This window comes from Haliotis cracherodii, unplaced genomic scaffold (assembly GCF_022045235.1).
Source record: "Haliotis cracherodii isolate W230 unplaced genomic scaffold, xgHalCrac1.p SCAF_4, whole genome shotgun sequence".
NCBI classification, from domain to species: Eukaryota; Metazoa; Mollusca; class Gastropoda; order Lepetellida; family Haliotidae; genus Haliotis; species Haliotis cracherodii.
Window position 1 is genome coordinate 70936340 of NW_027266297.1, and position 18128 is coordinate 70954467.

Genomic DNA, 18128 nt, shown 5'->3' on the forward strand with positions numbered 1-18128 from the left:
AATAATACTCCCAGAGAGATGTTTTGTAAGATATGTTACATGGCCTATGTGGGGGACGAATATCATTTCTTGTTAATTTGTGACGCATATGGTAACCTTCGCCAGCAGTAGATTCCAGAAGAGTTTCTTGTCCATCCCATATTATCCAAAATTTAAATTCTAGTGTAAAAAGAATCCTTAATTAGAAATACATCATGTTTGTACATCGCGCAATGAATCGCTGTTTGGTCATAATGTTATTAGGTTAAAATGCGTCTAAAAAACATTAGAAAATGGTAACAAACCGTTGATAGCTGCAATGAGGTAATTACATTACATACACAACGTTCGTGGGAGAGAACTATTAGTTACAAAGGAATTAAATTAAAGAGAAAGGACATTTCACATTTGTCACATGAGTATTCTAGACATTTCACATATTGATCATTGGATTGGTTCCATGTTATCGTTATCACTGAAACCATGCATCACCCTCACTGAAACCATGCATCACCCTCACTGAGACCATGCATTTACCCTCAATGAAACCACGCATCACTATCACAGAAACCATGCACCACTTCACCGAAAACACGCAGTACTTAACCGAAACCATGCTGTACTTCACCGAAACCATGTAGTACTTCACCGAAACCATGTAGTACTTCATTAAAACCATGCATCCCCCTCACAGAAACCATGCATCCCCTTCACAGAAACCATGCATCACCCTTACAGAAACCATGCATCACCCTCACAAAAACCATGCAGCACTTCACTAAAACCACGTAGCACCCTCACAGAAACGACGCATCACACTCACAGAAACCATACATCCCCCTCACAGAAACCACGCATCACCCTGACAGAAACCATGCAGCACTTCACTAAAACCACGCATCACCCTCACTAAAACCACGCATCACCCTCACTAAAACCACGCATCACCCTCACTAAAACCACGCATCACCCTCACAGAAACCACGCATCCCCCTCACAGAAACCACGCAGCACTTCACAGAAACCATGCAGCACTTCACTGAAATCGTACAGCACTTCACAGAAACCATGCATCACCTCACTGAAACCACGCAGCACTTCACTGAAACCACGCATCACCCTCACAGAAACCACGCATCATCCTCACTAAAACCACGCATCACCCTCACAGAAACCACGCATCACCCTCACAGAAACCACGCATCACCCTCACAAAAACCATGCAGCACTTCACTAAAACCACGCAGCACTCTCACTGAAACCACGCATCACCCTCACAGAAACGACGCATCACTCTCACAGAAACCATACATCACCCTCACAGAAACAACGCATCACCCTTACAGAAACCATGCAGCACTTCACTAAAACCACGCATCAACCTCACTGAAACCACGCACCCCCCTCACAGAAACCACTCAGCACTTCACAGAAAACATGCAGCACTTCACTGAAATCGTACAGCACTTCAAAGAAACCATGCATCACTTCACTGAAACCATGCAGTACTTTACTGAAACCATACATCACCCTCACAGAAACCATGCATCACCCTCACTGAAACCACGTATCACCCTCACAGAAACCACGCATCACCCTCAAGGAAACCACGCATCACCCTCACAGAAACCATACATCACCCTCACAGAAACCACGCATCACCCTCAAGGAAACCATGCAGCACTTCACTAAAACCACACATCACCCTCACAGAAACCACGCATCACCCTCACAGAAACCACGCAGCACTTCACAGAAACCATGCAGTACTTCACTGAAATCGTACAGCACTTCACAGAAACCATGCATCACTTCACTGAAACCATGCAGTACTTCACGGAAACCATGCATCACCCTCACAGAAACCATGCATCACCCTCACTGAAACCATGCTTCACCCGCACAGAAACAACGCATCACCCTCACTGAAACCACGCTTCACCCTCACAGAAACAACGCAGCACTTTACTGAAATCGTGCAGCACTTCACCGAAACAAAGCAGTACTTCACCGAAACCATGCATCACTTCACTAAAACCGTGCAGCACCTCAGTGAAACCATGCAGTACTTCACTGAAACCATGCATCACTCACACTGAAACCATGCATCAACTCCCTGAAACCACGCATCACCCTCACAGAAACTTCTGTTTGTGGTTATAGTGTGCTGTGTGTTTCCCCACTTCTGTTTGTGGTTATAGTGTGCTGTGTGTTTCCCCACTTCTGTTTGTGGTTATAGTGTGCTGTGTGTTTCCCCACTTCTGTTTGTGGTTATAGTGTGCTGTGGGTTTCTCCACTGCTGTATGTGGTTATAGTGTGCTGTGTGTTTCTCCACTGCTGTTTGTGGTTATAGTGTGCTGTGTTTCCCACTTCTGTTTGTGGTTATAGTGTGCTGTGTGTTTCTCCACTGCTGTTTGTGGTTATATTGTGCTGTGTGTTTCTCCACTGCTGTTTGTGGTTATAGTGTGCTGTGTGTTTCTCCACTGCTGTATGTGGTTATAGTGTGCTGTGTGTTTCCCACTTCTGTATGTGGTTATAGTGTGCTGTGTGTTTCCCACTTCTGTATGTGGTTATAGTGTGCTGTGTGTTTCCCACTTCTGTATGTGGTTATAGTGTGCTGTGTGTTTCCCACTTCTGTTTGTGGTTATAGTGTGCTGTGTGTTTCCCACTGCTGTATGTGGTTATATTGTGCTGTGGGTTTCTCCACTGCTGTATGTGGTTATAGTGTGCTGTGTGTTTCCCACTTCTGTATGTGGTTATAGTGTGCTGTGTGTTTCCCACTTCTGTATGTGGTTATAGTGTGCTGTGTGTTTCCCACTGCTGTATGTGGTTATAGTGTGCTGTGTGTTTCCCCACTCCTGTATGTGGTTATAGTGTGCTGTGTGTTTCCCACTGCTGTTTGTGGTTATAGTGTGAAACCATGCATTTACCCTCAATGACACCACGCATCACTATCACAGAAACCATGCACCACTTCACCGAAAACATGCAGTACTTAACCGAAACCATGCTGTACTTCACCGAAACCATGTAGTACTTCACCGAAACCATGTAGTACTTCATTAAAACCATGCATCCCCCTCACAGAAACCATGCATCCCCCTCACAGAAACCATGCATCACCCTTACAGAAACCATGCATCACCCTCACAAAAAACATGCAGCACTTCACTAAAACCACGTAGCACTCTCACTGAAACCACGCATCACCCTCACAGAAACGACGCATCACACTCACAGAAACCATACATCCCCCTCACAGAAACCACGCATCACCCTGACAGAAACCATGCAGCACTTCACTAAAACCACGCATCACCCTCACTAAAACCACGCATCACCCTCACTAAAACCACGCATCACCCTCACTAAAACCACGCATCACCCTCACAGAAACCACGCATCCCCCTCACAGAAACCACGCAGCACTTCACAGAAACCATGCAGCACTTCACTGAAATCGTACAGCACTTCACAGAAACCATGCATCACCTCACTGAAACCATGCAGTACTTCACCGAAACCACGCATCACCCTCACAGAAACCACACATCACCCTCACTAAAACCACGCATCACCCTCACAGAAACCACGCATCACCCTCACAGAAACCACGCATCACCCTCACAAAAACCATGCAGCACTTCACTAAAACCATGCAGCACTCTCACTGAAACCACGCATCACCCTCACAGAAACGACGCATCACTCTCACAGAAACCATACATCACCCTGATAGAAACAACGCATCACCCTTACAGAAACCATGCAGCACTTCACTAAAACCACGCATCAACCTCACTGAAACCACGCACCCCCCTCACAGAAACCACGCAGCACTTCACAGAAACCATGCAGCACTTCACTGAAATCGTACAGCACTTCAAAGAAACCATGCATCACTTCACTGAAACCATGCAGTACTTTACTGAAACCATACATCACCCTCACAGAAACCATGCATCACCCTCACTGAAACCACGTATCACCCTCACAGAAACCACGCATCACCCTCAAGGAAACCACGCATCACCCTCACAGAAACCATACATCACCCTCACAGAAACCACGCATCACCCTCAAGGAAACCATGCAGCACTTCACTGAAATCGTACACCACTTCACAGAAACCATGCATCACTTCACTGAAACCAGGCAGTACTTCACGGAAACCATGCATCACCCTCACAGAAACCATGCATCACCCTCACTGAAACCACGCTTCACCCGCACAGAAACAACGCATCACCCTCACTGAAACCACGCTTCACCCTCACAGAAACAACGCAGCACTTTACTGAAATCGTGCAGCACTTCACCGAAACAAAGCAGTACTTCACCGAAACCATGCATCACTTCACTGAAACCGTGCAGCACCTCAGTGAAACCATGCAGTACTTCACTGAAACCATGCATCACTCACACTGAAACCATGCACCAACTCCCTGAAACCACGCATCACCCTCACAGAAACTTCTGTTTGTGGTTATAGTGTGCTGTGTGTTTCCCCACTTCTGTTTGTGGTTATAGTGTGCTGTGTGTTTCCCCACTTCTGTTTGTGGTTATAGTGTGCTGTGTGTTTCTCCACTGCTGTGTGTGGTTATAGTGTGCTGTGTGTTTCTCCACTGCTGTGTGTGGTTATATTGTGCTGTGTTTCCCACTTCTGTTTGTGGTTATAGTGTGCTGTGTGTTTCTCCACTGCTGTGTGTGGTTATAGTGTGCTGTGTGTTTCTCCACTGCTGTGTGTGGTTATATTGTGCTGTGTTTCCCACTGCTGTTTGTGGTTATAGTGTGCTGTGTTTCCCACTGCTGTTTGTGGTTATAGTGTGCTGTGTGTTTCCCACTGCTGTTTGTGGTTATATTGTGCTGTGGGTTTCTCCACTGCTGTATGTGGTTATAGTGTGCTGTGTGTTTCTCCACTGCTGTTTGTGGTTATATTGTGCTGTGGGTTTCTCCACTGCTGTATGTGGTTATAGTGTGCTGTGTGTTTCCCACTTCTGTATGTGGTTATAGTGTGCTGTGGGTTTCTCCACTGCTGTATGTGGTTATAGTGTGCTGTGTGTTTCCCACTTCTGTATGTGGTTATAGTGTGCTGTGTGTTTCCCACTGCTGTATGTGGTTATAGTGTGCTGTGTGTTTCCCACTTCTGTATGTGGTTATAGTGTGCTGTGTGTTTCTCCACTGCTGTATGTGGTTATAGTGTGCTGTGTGTTTCCCACTTCTGTATGTGGTTATAGTGTGCTGTGTGTTTCCCACTGCTGTATGTGGTTATAGTGTGCTGTGTGTTTCTCCACTTCTGTATGTGATTATAGTGTGCTGTGTGTTTCCCACTTCTGTATGTGGTTATAGTGTGCTGTGTGTTTCTCCACTTCTGTATGTGGTTATAGTGTGCTGTGTGTTTCCCACTTCTGTATGTGGTTATAGTGTGCTGTGTGTTTCTCCACTTCTGTATGTGGTTATAGTGTGCTGTGTGTTTCCCACTGCTGTATGTGGTTATAGTGTGCTGTGTGTTTCCCCACTCCTGTATGTGGTTATAGTGTGCTGTGTGTTTCCCACTGCTGTTTGTGGTTATAGTGTGAAACCATGCATTTACCCTCAATGACACCATGCATCACTATCACAGAAACCATGCACCACTTCACCGAAAACATGCAGTACTTAACCGAAACCATGCTGTACTTCACCGAAACCATGTAGTACTTCACCGAAACCATGTAGTACTTCATTAAAACCATGCATCCCCCTCACAGAAACCATGCATCCCCCTCACAGAAACCATGCATCACCCTTACAGAAACCATGCATCACCCTCACAAAAACCATGCAGCACTTCACTAAAACCACGTAGCACTCTCACTGAAACCACGCATCACCCTCACAGAAACGACGCATCACACTCACAGAAACCATACATCCCCCTCACAGAAACCACGCATCACCCTGACAGAAACCATGCAGCACTTCACTAAAACCACGCATCACCCTCACTAAAACCACGCATCACTCTCACTAAAACCACGCATCACCCTCACAGAAACCACGCATCCCCCTCACAGAAACCACGCAGCACTTCACAGAAACCATGCAGCACTTCACTGAAATCGTACAGCACTTCACAGAAACCATGCATCACCTCACTGAAACCATGCAGTACTTCACTGAAACCATGCATCACCCTCACAGAAACCACGCATCACCCTCACTAAAACCACGCATCACCCTCACAGAAACCACGCATCACCCTCACAGAAACCACGCATCACCCTCACAAAAACCATGCAGCACTTCACTAAAACCACGCAGCACTCTCACTGAAACCACGCATCACCCTCACAGAAACGACGCATCACTCTCACAGAAACCATACTTCACCCTCACAGAAACAACGCATCACCCTTACAGAAACCATGCAGCACTTCACTAAAACCACGCATCAACCTCACTGAAACCACGCACCCCCCTCACAGAAACCACGCAGCACTTCACAGAAACCATGCAGCACTTCACTGAAATCGTACAGCACTTCAAAGAAACCATGCATCACTTCACTGAAACCATACATCACCCTCACAGAAACCATGCATCACCCTCACTGAAACCACGTATCACCCTCACAGAAACCACGCATCACCCTCAAGGAAACCACGCATCACCCTCACAGAAACCATACATCACCCTCACAGAAACCACGCATCACCCTCAAGGAAACCATGCAGCACTTCACTAAAACCACACATCACCCTCACTGAAACCACGCATCACCCTCACAGAAACCACGCAGCACTTCACAGAAACCATGCAGTACTTCACTGAAATCGTACAGCACTTCACAGAAACCATGCATCACTTCACTGAAACCAGGCAGTACTTCACGGAAACCATGCATCACCCTCACAGAAACCATGCATCACCCTCACTGAAACCATGCTTCACCCGCACAGAAACAACGCATCACCCTCACTGAAACCACGCTTCACCCTCACAGAAACAACGCAGCACTTTACTGAAATCGTGCAGCACTTCACCGAAACAAAGCAGTACTTCACCGAAACCATGCATCACTTCACTGAAACCGTGCAGCACCTCAGTGAAACCATGCAGTACTTCACTGAAACCATGCATCACCCACACTGAAACCATGCATCAACTCCCTGAAACCACGCATAACCCTCACAGAAACCTTGCAGTACTTCATTGAAACCATGCAGTACTTCACTGAAACCATGCAGCACTTCACCGAAACCATGCAGCACTTCACTGAAAACATGCAGCACTTCACCGAAACCATGCAGTACTTCACTGAAACAACGCAGCACGTCAATGAAACCATGCACCCCCATTGATGGAGATTTGATCCGGGTTCGATGTTGTAGTGAATGAACTTACACCGATTCACTTAGCGGTTTCAGCTTGACCCACTGTGATGAATGTTGACATGGAGTGATGTTTCGAGTCATTATTAACTCGTAAGCTACGCTCTGATTGGTCGGATAAAGGTCGTTCTGATATAACATTTACTTAGATCTTTGAGTGGCAGTAGCGAGCTCTAGGATCTGGTTTTAAAGAGATTGTAAAACGACCAGTATCAACTTTGATTTCAAAATTACTGTTTATTATAAACTTCAGTGTGAAAGACTATATTTAACGCAGTACAACATTATATATGTACAACTAAAACATTTGTGTAAAGAACTGTTCATTCAACAATGCATCTCTCCCCTTCAAACTCAAAGGTAAAATAATGACAGATGATCATTTATTGAGTTAATATCACTTCTTGACGTTTGTTATTCTCTCGAACATATTTCCTTATAAATTGTTAATTTCTCATTTAACTCGTCAGTTGAAACTTTCGTTTCGCAAAGCGACATTATTGTAACTTTACCAGCGTGTATTCTTTCCCTTCCAACAGCGGTCTCCTAGTTTTCAAGAATATTTTTTGTTGAAGTTGATTTTGTATATAATCATATATGAATGTATGATAAAGAATTTTCGTGACCCTAAATAGTTTTTGTTACTTTTATTCATATTTTTGCAAACCCGAAACTACTTTTTAAGTCCCAAATACAAGGGGTAGTGAACCGTCCATGTGTGTTAGGTAGGAAGAATTTACGTTTCATGGTTTTACATTTGTAATGAAATAATTCAATTTTCTGGTTGACAACTACACAAAAGGTATATAATAAATAGCATATCTCCTTTTCCCCGTCATTCGATGAGAAAAACATGACATATCACACGACACATGAAATATCCTCTATATCTAAGTAGAGTGGGAACAACGTTCTAGTGTCTGGGATGTCTGAACATATCAATTATCCCCCGTGAAGTAATGTTGGGAGTCACTCTCCAGGACCCGGAACCTATTACATTGCTTCTCTCGGGACAGATAATTCTTTATTCCTCGTAGCTCACATGTTGCTGTGCTTGTAGTCGCAATGGAAGGGCACCAGGTGTCCGAGACACCCCCACAACATACACACACAGCCATACATGTAGATCTTGGAAAGAGAGAATAAAAGATGACGAAGACAATATGCTTCTCAAAGTTTGCTGAGTGTTGGTACTTTAAAAGGCAATACGTCATATTGTGTTCATCTGCTGAAATAGCTAAAGTAATGTTATATGAAAAAAGTCCTTTATAATGTGCAATAAATGCGAACTAAAAACAACATGTCAGCCCAATAATTATTAAGATCACCCGTCAAAATGAGAGTTCCTCACCAAAACTGAAACGTCAAAACATCACGAAAATAAATTCATTGTCCAAAAAGAAAAATTCACAGTAGCGCGTATATGATCCATATAGATGGTGCGCATGCGCGGGTGTAAGACGCAAGTAACATTGTTTCTCGGAAGATATCCACTTTAAGAGAGTGTTACTGCGGAAACTGTTCCATTTATGATATAAACAACTTGACAAGCCAAAATGGGGATCTCAGTGGAAGCACTAGAACTTTTATCCCCCCAAAAGGATTAAAGCAGTTTTCTCGAGTCGACAAGTATTAACAACGCTCAGCGTTGTCACCCTGCAGACAATGCTAGCTCCCATAAAATGGCGAAGAACTTATGCCGCTCAAACGAACTAATCTTCGGAATCGTTTCACGCGCGTATGAATATTATGACAATCGACTTCACCGTTCTTATAAGACTAAACTGTTCTTGTATTTTCAGCTTCTTATTTAAAACTTGACAATGGATCACAAAAACAATAATTTACGGATTATCTGTCCCCCATGAAATTAATGCTGAAGGTTCGTCACCAACAACATTAATTCACTTGGGACACAGAATCCGTCATTACTTTACACTGGTAAATCATTGTCTATAATATTGAAGCACTATGTACAGAGACAAGAAACTACTCATGTACTCTTGAAATAAAGGAAAGGAGTTTAATAAGGCTGTTCTAATTGCTAAGCGTGCATATGTGAGTGAATCTAGCAAACGTCCGGAAAAGCTGTGTGAAAGTCATGACCGGGAGTTTTGGAAGAAGATAGGTAAAATCGGTGTGGGTGGAGAGAGACAGAAGCAGATTCCATTGAAAGTGTTAGAGGATTTGCATAGTGAAGTTCTAAGCATGAGACGACCCGGGTTTTTATCACTCATGTTGTGGCAAGAGTTTAATTTTATGACATGCAGTAGACCTTAATTAGTCAGTACATGGGTCTGTAACAACTTATATAATATCCAACTAACATAATTTTACGTAATTCGTATTTATTCGAAAAGTGACTGAACTTTTTTTAAATATAATTGCGCTTTTGAGGATAAAAGTGAAACTTTTGTTTTTGAAATTACCAAAATATACACTTACAAATATATGATTAAAAAATGTCATGATCAAATGTTTCTTGCGATAATGCCAGACTACACACAAGCTGAAAAACATATATGTATCTATAAAGCTATATTTATATGCACAGTACAACGATTCACATCAAATCTTTACGTTGATTATGTTAGTTAATTAGTACATTTCGTTGTTATCGTTATCCTGAGGATGTTGTATGTAATATATTTCAGAGGTATTTATATAAGCGTTTACGCTTGATGACCAACTCAAATTCTTTCTCTGAATGAAACTAGGTTTAGATCATGTACATGAACAGGAAATAAGGGAAATATAATACAGCATATATCCTCAGCAAATTGGAGTGAACGTTTTCGCATAATTGAAAACTAGATTCCGAGTGACGAAACGGTTTTTTAAAATAATGTTAACCATCCAAATGGTATTATAGCATATAATATAACATCGTTCTTATCATAGTCCATATCATTTTTGAACCACAAAACAATAAGGATGCAGATTGAGTATATCTATTTATAGAACTTGGTCCTTGTTGATCACGGAGGGTCTGTGAAGAAGAAACTACTTTCAATAAAAAAAATCATCCCAACTTTTTTTAATTTAATCATGAGGACAACATTTAGAATATTCATTCACGCGAAAGGTAATAGGTCATGGAACGATATTTCACTCCAGCCACACTGGGTCGGGCTTGCCTCAATCTGTCCGCGTTATCAAGAAGCAAAACTGATGGGATGGTATATGTTTGACAGAGATCCCAATTCAGTCCCTAAGTTGATCACTTCCTGTTGTTTGGGTTTTTTTTATTGCCGAAATGCGGTCATTGGCTGAAACGCACAGTGACAATGGCACCTGTTCTGGAAGGGGTTTCCCCCTGGACGACCTTAGATACAGCTGTGCTGACCCATCGCCTTCTACAGGCGCCTCTTCGCTGGTCATTGATGACCTACCGAGATCTTAGACCAGTAATACCACCTGGTGACAAGCACAGCGCGACTGGGCTATATCTTACTGACCAAATGGCGGTCACTGAACTACTGTTCAAAGTGGAACTGACTCGGCTCTTTCTTTTCCGTCAATTTTATTGTTCACGGACATTCTTCTTTACAGTAGATCAAGAGAAAATAAAAATTCTGAACAACTTGTAACCAGCATATCATGTTTGGCGCCTCCACCGTGTCCCTTATACCAATAAAAACAAATATCGCTTACAGCACTGTCAGTAATTTAACAGTCTGAGTTGCCTCCCCTAAACTGTTAAATACATACACACAAAAACAGATGCCAGGTCTTTGTCGTTAAAGTTAAGGTATATTTCTAAGAAATTCAACAATGCTGTTGTTTTGATTATATCACAGTCAAATAACATTTTTGACAAGTATTCTTCATTTGGATAGGACTGCCTCCGTGGTCTAATGGTAGAGCGTCCGCCCGGAGAGCAGAAGGTCCGTGGTTCGATCCCCAACCGCGTCATACGAAAAGACGTTAAAAGATGGTACTTGTTGTTACCCTGTCTGGCGCTCGGCATTGAGGGGCTAAAACAAGGACTTGTCGGCTCGGAGTCAGTATACTGTGTCTGAGTTATTTATGTTAAACTGCGGCATCGTATCTCAGTGTGCTAGCACTATAAATCGGCATCAGTCCGGACTAGTACAAACAGCCACAAACAAACACGTGTGTAGCAACCGGAAGTGGGATGCGACCAGCACTGGGATAAACAGTCCACAATTTCGTAAAACCCCATTTACTGCGGTAATGCTTTCGGTTAGTTCTAAAACGTATGGCGATATATATGCGGAATGGTTATGTTATTTTGGGGGACCATACTGAATATGATCTTTTGTATATTTTCATGTTCCGTTCTCAATAAATAACCCACATTAAATTCTTCACTATAAATTGGAAACATCTTGAGTGTTTTGTTATTTTGTACTTGTCAAATATTCACACGCCTTTATGTGCGGCAATTCACATTCATGCACAAATGTCACTGTATATGTACTATATTTCTTTTCACAAGTTATGTTACTTGTTTCAGGTGGCTTAGTTCAGTAGTTAGATGTTGCTTCGTGGAACAGATGTTGTGAGCTCGTCTTGCTAGGGTTGAAACAAGGGGAGCTGTCCATTGGTTTCTTCCTCCATGTTGAACTGCATTCGTGGGTTTGGGGAATTCAGATGGTCCAAAAGAGTTCTGGGGTCATTTTTGGGATGTAGGATGACAAAGGTGTCATTAACTTTGCGGAACCAGCAGAGGGGAATTATTGGGATGTTTCCAGGGCTTTTTCTTCAAGGTGGGTCATAAATATCTCGATGCTCAAGGGTGATAGTCGGGATCCCATTGGGAGGCCGTGGGTTTGTTGATAGAAGTTATCTGTCCCGTTAAGGTATGTTGAGCTGATACAGGAGTGTATGAGTCGGATGATGCTGTCAGTTGTTAGGCGGGTGTCTAGGGATGGGAGGATTTCTAACTACTGAACTGAGCCACCTCAAACAAGTATTTACACAGTATAACCTCTATCATGAGCAAATAGTACAACAGACGATAAAGAACACCACCAAGAAATCTCAGAAATCCCCACGTCAACGGTCTGCCCACTTTGTGATCAGCCTCCCCTACTTTGGAACAGTTAGCCATAAAATCCAGAGACTCTTAAAGAAACAGGCCAACATTGATGTTTGTTGTAAGACCCAGAGATATGTTAAACCGTTTCTACCCAATGCGATAAGCTTATGGAACGCTATGCACGGGAAGTGTATTGACGATTGGTCACGAAGAAAATTTACAATCATTTCCCCTAGCATAAACAACACACTTGTACTTCGGTACTAGTCTTGTTACCTTATTCATTGTTGCCACAGGCTCTGTTGTAGTGAGTGAAACGCTGATAAATCTAACTGACATGTATGGGGGACTGATTATTTTGTTATCATTTTAAAGGTGCTATATATTTTCTATTTACATGCAAATACCAAGCAAATATCAGAAATAATATGCATTTTTATACCCATGGTTATAATCTGAAAATAATTTTCAATAGTGACTCAACTCATATTGAAATATTTAAATCAGTGCAGCACTTTAAATAATGAATAACTCTCTTTTATAATAAATGTTGATGTTTTGCCACTGCAACATTCTTAAACAGATTCCATTAAGTAAACTAACGGTATTCGATCTAACCATATGCATTTAGTTATGTTTAGAATTAACATAAATTTAAATTGATAGCCATGACCAAGCCCTGATACTATTTCAAAATATATTTGTCCTTTGTTAGACTTGATCGCAGTATAAAAGGGACCCAAAGCCTTGCTTATATTCAAATATCAGAAAAAAACGCTTGCTGAAAACATTGTAAAGCTTCACATATATACTTGATCAAAATATTGAAGAGTAATGAAGTAACAAAACTATTTCGTAGCAAACGTATGTTGTGTAAAACAGATAGTTGTCAACGGTATGTTTGCAAATTCATCTTCGCATATTCCAGGAATTGGCGTTGTTTTAGTTTTGACGTATAATCTCGCTCTGAAGGCATCGACGTGCAGATTGAATGGAATCTCTGTGAGGTTGTGAGTATTATCATCTGTTAGGGTGTACATTTAGCATTTCGAATCACTAAACTTCCAGAATGGAAACTTCATGTATGTTTTGATACTTATCTTTTAGGGGAAAGGGGTTGTGTCTGAAAATTATTTAACAAGGACATTTCTTTGGAATATGGAATGAGTTTTGTCGCTTGAATTTACAAGTTGAAACACACAGATGTAACAAAATAAAAGATGGTGAAAGGATGTGTAATTTATGCAAGCAAAATGACTTTGATGATGAGTATCAGTATTTAAAACAAAGTGATTTCTTGGAAGGGAAAAGAATGTCGTTAACCATGGAAACATTTAATGTAGCCAGGAATAGAACAAGAGCTTTAAAAGTAGATTGTGTTAAGACATCTTAAGACCAGAAAAGCACACATCTATTGTTTACAGGATGCACACTTTACAGGTGATATGGAGACACATATATATTAATGACACTAAAATGAGTGCAGAATTAGTTTATATTCAAAGTATATTTTGACTTTGATCTTGTCAGAGACAAAAGTACGTTGGTAAGGAAAATTATCACGCACGCCAGACTTAAATTTCTTACAAAACACCTACGCTAACACACCACCTAACACATATAGTACGGTCCAAACCATGAATCTGCCTATTTCCTGTTTTCTATTTTCTATTCGAGGACGTCAGAATATTGTCTTGTCGAAATTCCAACCCAAGCTATAGATTAGATCATTCACGATATCGAATTACACTACAGTTGACTGATACTGAATACACCAAACTGCTGAAAAAGTAAGGAAGCTGAATTGCAATATACCATGGGCATGAGGTATTTAACTTAAATGGAAAACTGTCTTGGGAAACACTTTAACCGATGTTAAAAGTGAAAGTATTAAATCGTAATATCACAAAATGATAAGGAAAGAAATCAACAAATTATAGCACAAATTTTGCTAAATGAACCTGAACAACATGCTAATTGCTAATTTAGACGCCAAAAATACCAAACATAGATATAACGAAAACTAAATATGATGAAGTCACTGATACAAATATCGAAGGTCTTATCATTAGATCAAAAGGCAATGGATTGAAAATGAGAGAAACCAACTAAACATATTTTTGCCATTGAGGGAAAGGCGTTTTTAAGCAAAGCACTTATGAAACTTGAAACCAAAAACGGAAAAACTGTATCAAAAACAAAATAATTCATTAACCAAGTACAAATGTATTAAGATATTACCAATATCTAGAGGATTTCGAACATTTGGTACACCTAAGCCTAATACAGATTAACATAATAGCATAGAGGGAGAATTAAACCATAATGAAGTACCAAACGCCCTCAAACATAAAGGAAATGAAAATGTCCCGGAAATGTCGGGTTATACTGTCGAATTTTATATATTCTCTTGGAAAGACGTTAAAATTTACTTTAGCATAACAAAAACAGGGATATATTTCATCTTTGCCTCAAAGCGTTGAACCAAAACACTTTCCCCAAAATTGGTAATCATTCACAATTCAGGGATGTAGTCAACAAACAAACTCTCACTATTTCATGCAAATTGAGTGAGTGTTGGGTGCTACCGGGAGGACAGTACATGTTCATCCTTTTTCGCTAACTCTTATTGCCATTCATATATTTTTCATACATAATTCACCGCTTTATTGCTTTTTACGCCAAATATTTTGTTTGTTTGTTGTTTAACGCCGCGCTCAGCAATATCCCAGCTATATGACGGTCTGTAAATAATCAAGTCTGGACCAGACAATCCAGTGATTGATATCAAACGCATCGATCCCAGCAATTGGGATACGAGGACATGCATGAACTAAGTCAGCGAGCCTTACAACCTGATCCCGTTGGTCGCATCTTACGACAAGCATAGTCGCCTTTTACGACAAACATTGCTTGCTGAAGACCTATTCTAGCCCTTTACGACAATGGAATCTGTTTCTGCGGATAAGCGAGACTGGTTATTCTCCGGCGTTGACGGACTACTATTATGATTTTTAACCATTTTGCATTTACAAGTGGGCAGAGACGAAAAGGCTGTGTGTGGTTTGGAAATGGCAATTCATTTAACACGAGAAACCACTTTTTCTTAAAAAGACATTATTCTCTGGACAAAGTGACGTCTTTATATTAGTCATGGGCTTGTGACAGTCCCAATAGAAAATCAAATTCTTTTGTATCTAAAGCTTTGACACCAGATCATGTGACCGGATCCTTCGGTGAATGTGCCTTTGATATCATATGACTTTAAAGTGCCATTTGGTACATTACGATACATTCCACGCCGACAGCAACCGATCCACGGCAACAGCTCACAGTGATATTAGATTTTTGTGATGAGCCTTTATATGTTGAATGAGGTTTTTGATTTGCTACGTGTCCTTACAGTCTTAGTCTCCTCTCATATTAAATCTCAGTAGGTATTTCGCGATATTTCATGGACACGGGAACTTTGTCACTTGTTGTTCCAACACATGATAAGTATGTAATGGAGCATAGGAAGAATGGTCTTATACTTTGATAAGTTAAGCAACAACTTTAGACATGGCAATTAAAACATAATCTATGTGTCATAATCTCTAGGCTCCAACTAAAACAAAACACATAGCTTATAGGAGCTGAATCCATTTTGTTCCATTCAACTACTGCAGTGTCTGTCTTGATACAGAGCTCAGTGTCTTAGTGAATCATGATAGACTCACAATGGGAATTTTGAGTTGTGAAAACCACCCTGACTAGATCTGTTCATTGTAGCGTACGTGACATTCTACTGGGGAATAACGTGGATATAATGCATTCATTAAGACGTCTTCTTAATGACGAATACATACGCATCCACTCGATAATTCGTGTCAATGTATGTGACATAATTATATTAGAAATATAGGTTGTGAAATTTAAAGTTTAAATTTGTCATTCAAAGTCGGCATGGAACGTTATTTGTGCAGGTGCGTTGGCTATTTAAACTCAGTATGGAGCATTAGTAATTACCAACATAACATAAGGTGTGTTATATTCATTCTAAAAACCTATTGGGTGTAATTTTCAAAGTTTCTGCACATGAATTATATTTAACATATCCTATACTTGTTATGCTGCATCATAAGAACATGCGGTCCTGAGTGTCTGCCGCCTAATACATTAATATATGCAACACACGTTAAAACCTTACAGTGATTAATTATTGATCATAGCCATAGTGATACATAAGGAGAAAACATTTCCGCGCGTCGGTCGCGATATTTGTCCCACACAGGAGACACCGTCCCTAAACATGTAGAGGACGTAACGTGTACGCGAGACGGCTCTCCCGTCTCTCGTACAAGTGACCACCTGAGAGGGGTCACTCGTATGCGTGACGGTCTGTCGGTGAACCATGGATTTCTGCATGTTGCACATAAATGTCTCTACAAGTGTTATTTGTGTAAATAATAAAACAAAATTACGTAGAGTCATTGATAATCATACGCAAAAATTGAGCAAAATGTTCTGTTTTTGACAGCGATTTTCTCCTATGTACATATTTTTCAGAAACAAACATGTAGTATTTTCTAAAAGCTTATCGTAGAGTTACCAAATATATGAATTATTTCACGCACATCAACGCACACCCATTTGCCATCGCGTTGAAACATGTTTACTTTCTTCGAAACTGCGCGAACCGTCTCGCGTACAAGTGACTGGTCGACAAGCCGATAAAGGGAGGTAACCGATGCCTGACTAAAATGTTCAATCGGATCATCCGTCTTGTTACACTAAATGTGTCTGAATCAGAATGGTGCGCGTATAATATCCACGATATTTATTCAGCGCGTAGTTTCGTGGTTAGAACAAGGAGGAAATGTATTTTGATCACGTATAAGGAAAACAATTTTGAAATGGGTAATATATTATATATAATATATATGGTGGAAGATATGAAATGTAGAAAAATAAATTAAACGAGTCAAATTTTGAGAGAAATGTACGAAATTGGAGCCACATTTGCCGATTTTGGATAGCGATTTTCTCCTATGTGCATATTTTTCAGAAACATAATTTCAGTATTTTCTTAAAGCTTATTTGTCGTAGTGTAACAACATATCTATACTTTTTCGGGCACACCTTTGTGCCAGCGCGTTGAAACATGTCTACTTTCCTCAAACTGCTCGCAACTGCTAAACAAGTCGTCCCACAGCCCCGTTACGCGTACGAGAGACGGCTCTCCGAACAAGCGAGTGAAAGGCTAATAGGCTAACTGATCATCATGGATGGACTGACTGCATAATGTATGACATTGTGCTAGATCTGTACCTGCCTTGATAGAAACCACAGAATAAAAGTAAAAAGTAAGGGTATAATCACTTACCTTGACGTTCTCGCTATAAAAGCTTCAGCCACTTGGCCTTCAACTACAAGGATCAGACGGTCATTATGATCAAGTTGTGAAGGGAGGATAACTCTTACTGTTGCTTTGTCTTGCAAATTTTAATGTCAGTTTCAGTTTCAGTTTCAGTTTATTTCTCCTAGAAACCACCACCGGTGTACATGTGACAGAGCATGGCCAATGATGACAGAGCATGAGATAACAAGTTCAATTCTCTATTAGTAATGGGTTTATGAAATATATGCTATTTGTCTTAAGTTGGTAATTTTGAAGCTTTTCTAATTATTTCAATCATATTAAATGATATTATTTAGATTCCATATGTATCAGAGACCATAAAATATTGAATGGTCTTTCCATATATATGAGGACATTTTGCTGGCAAAAT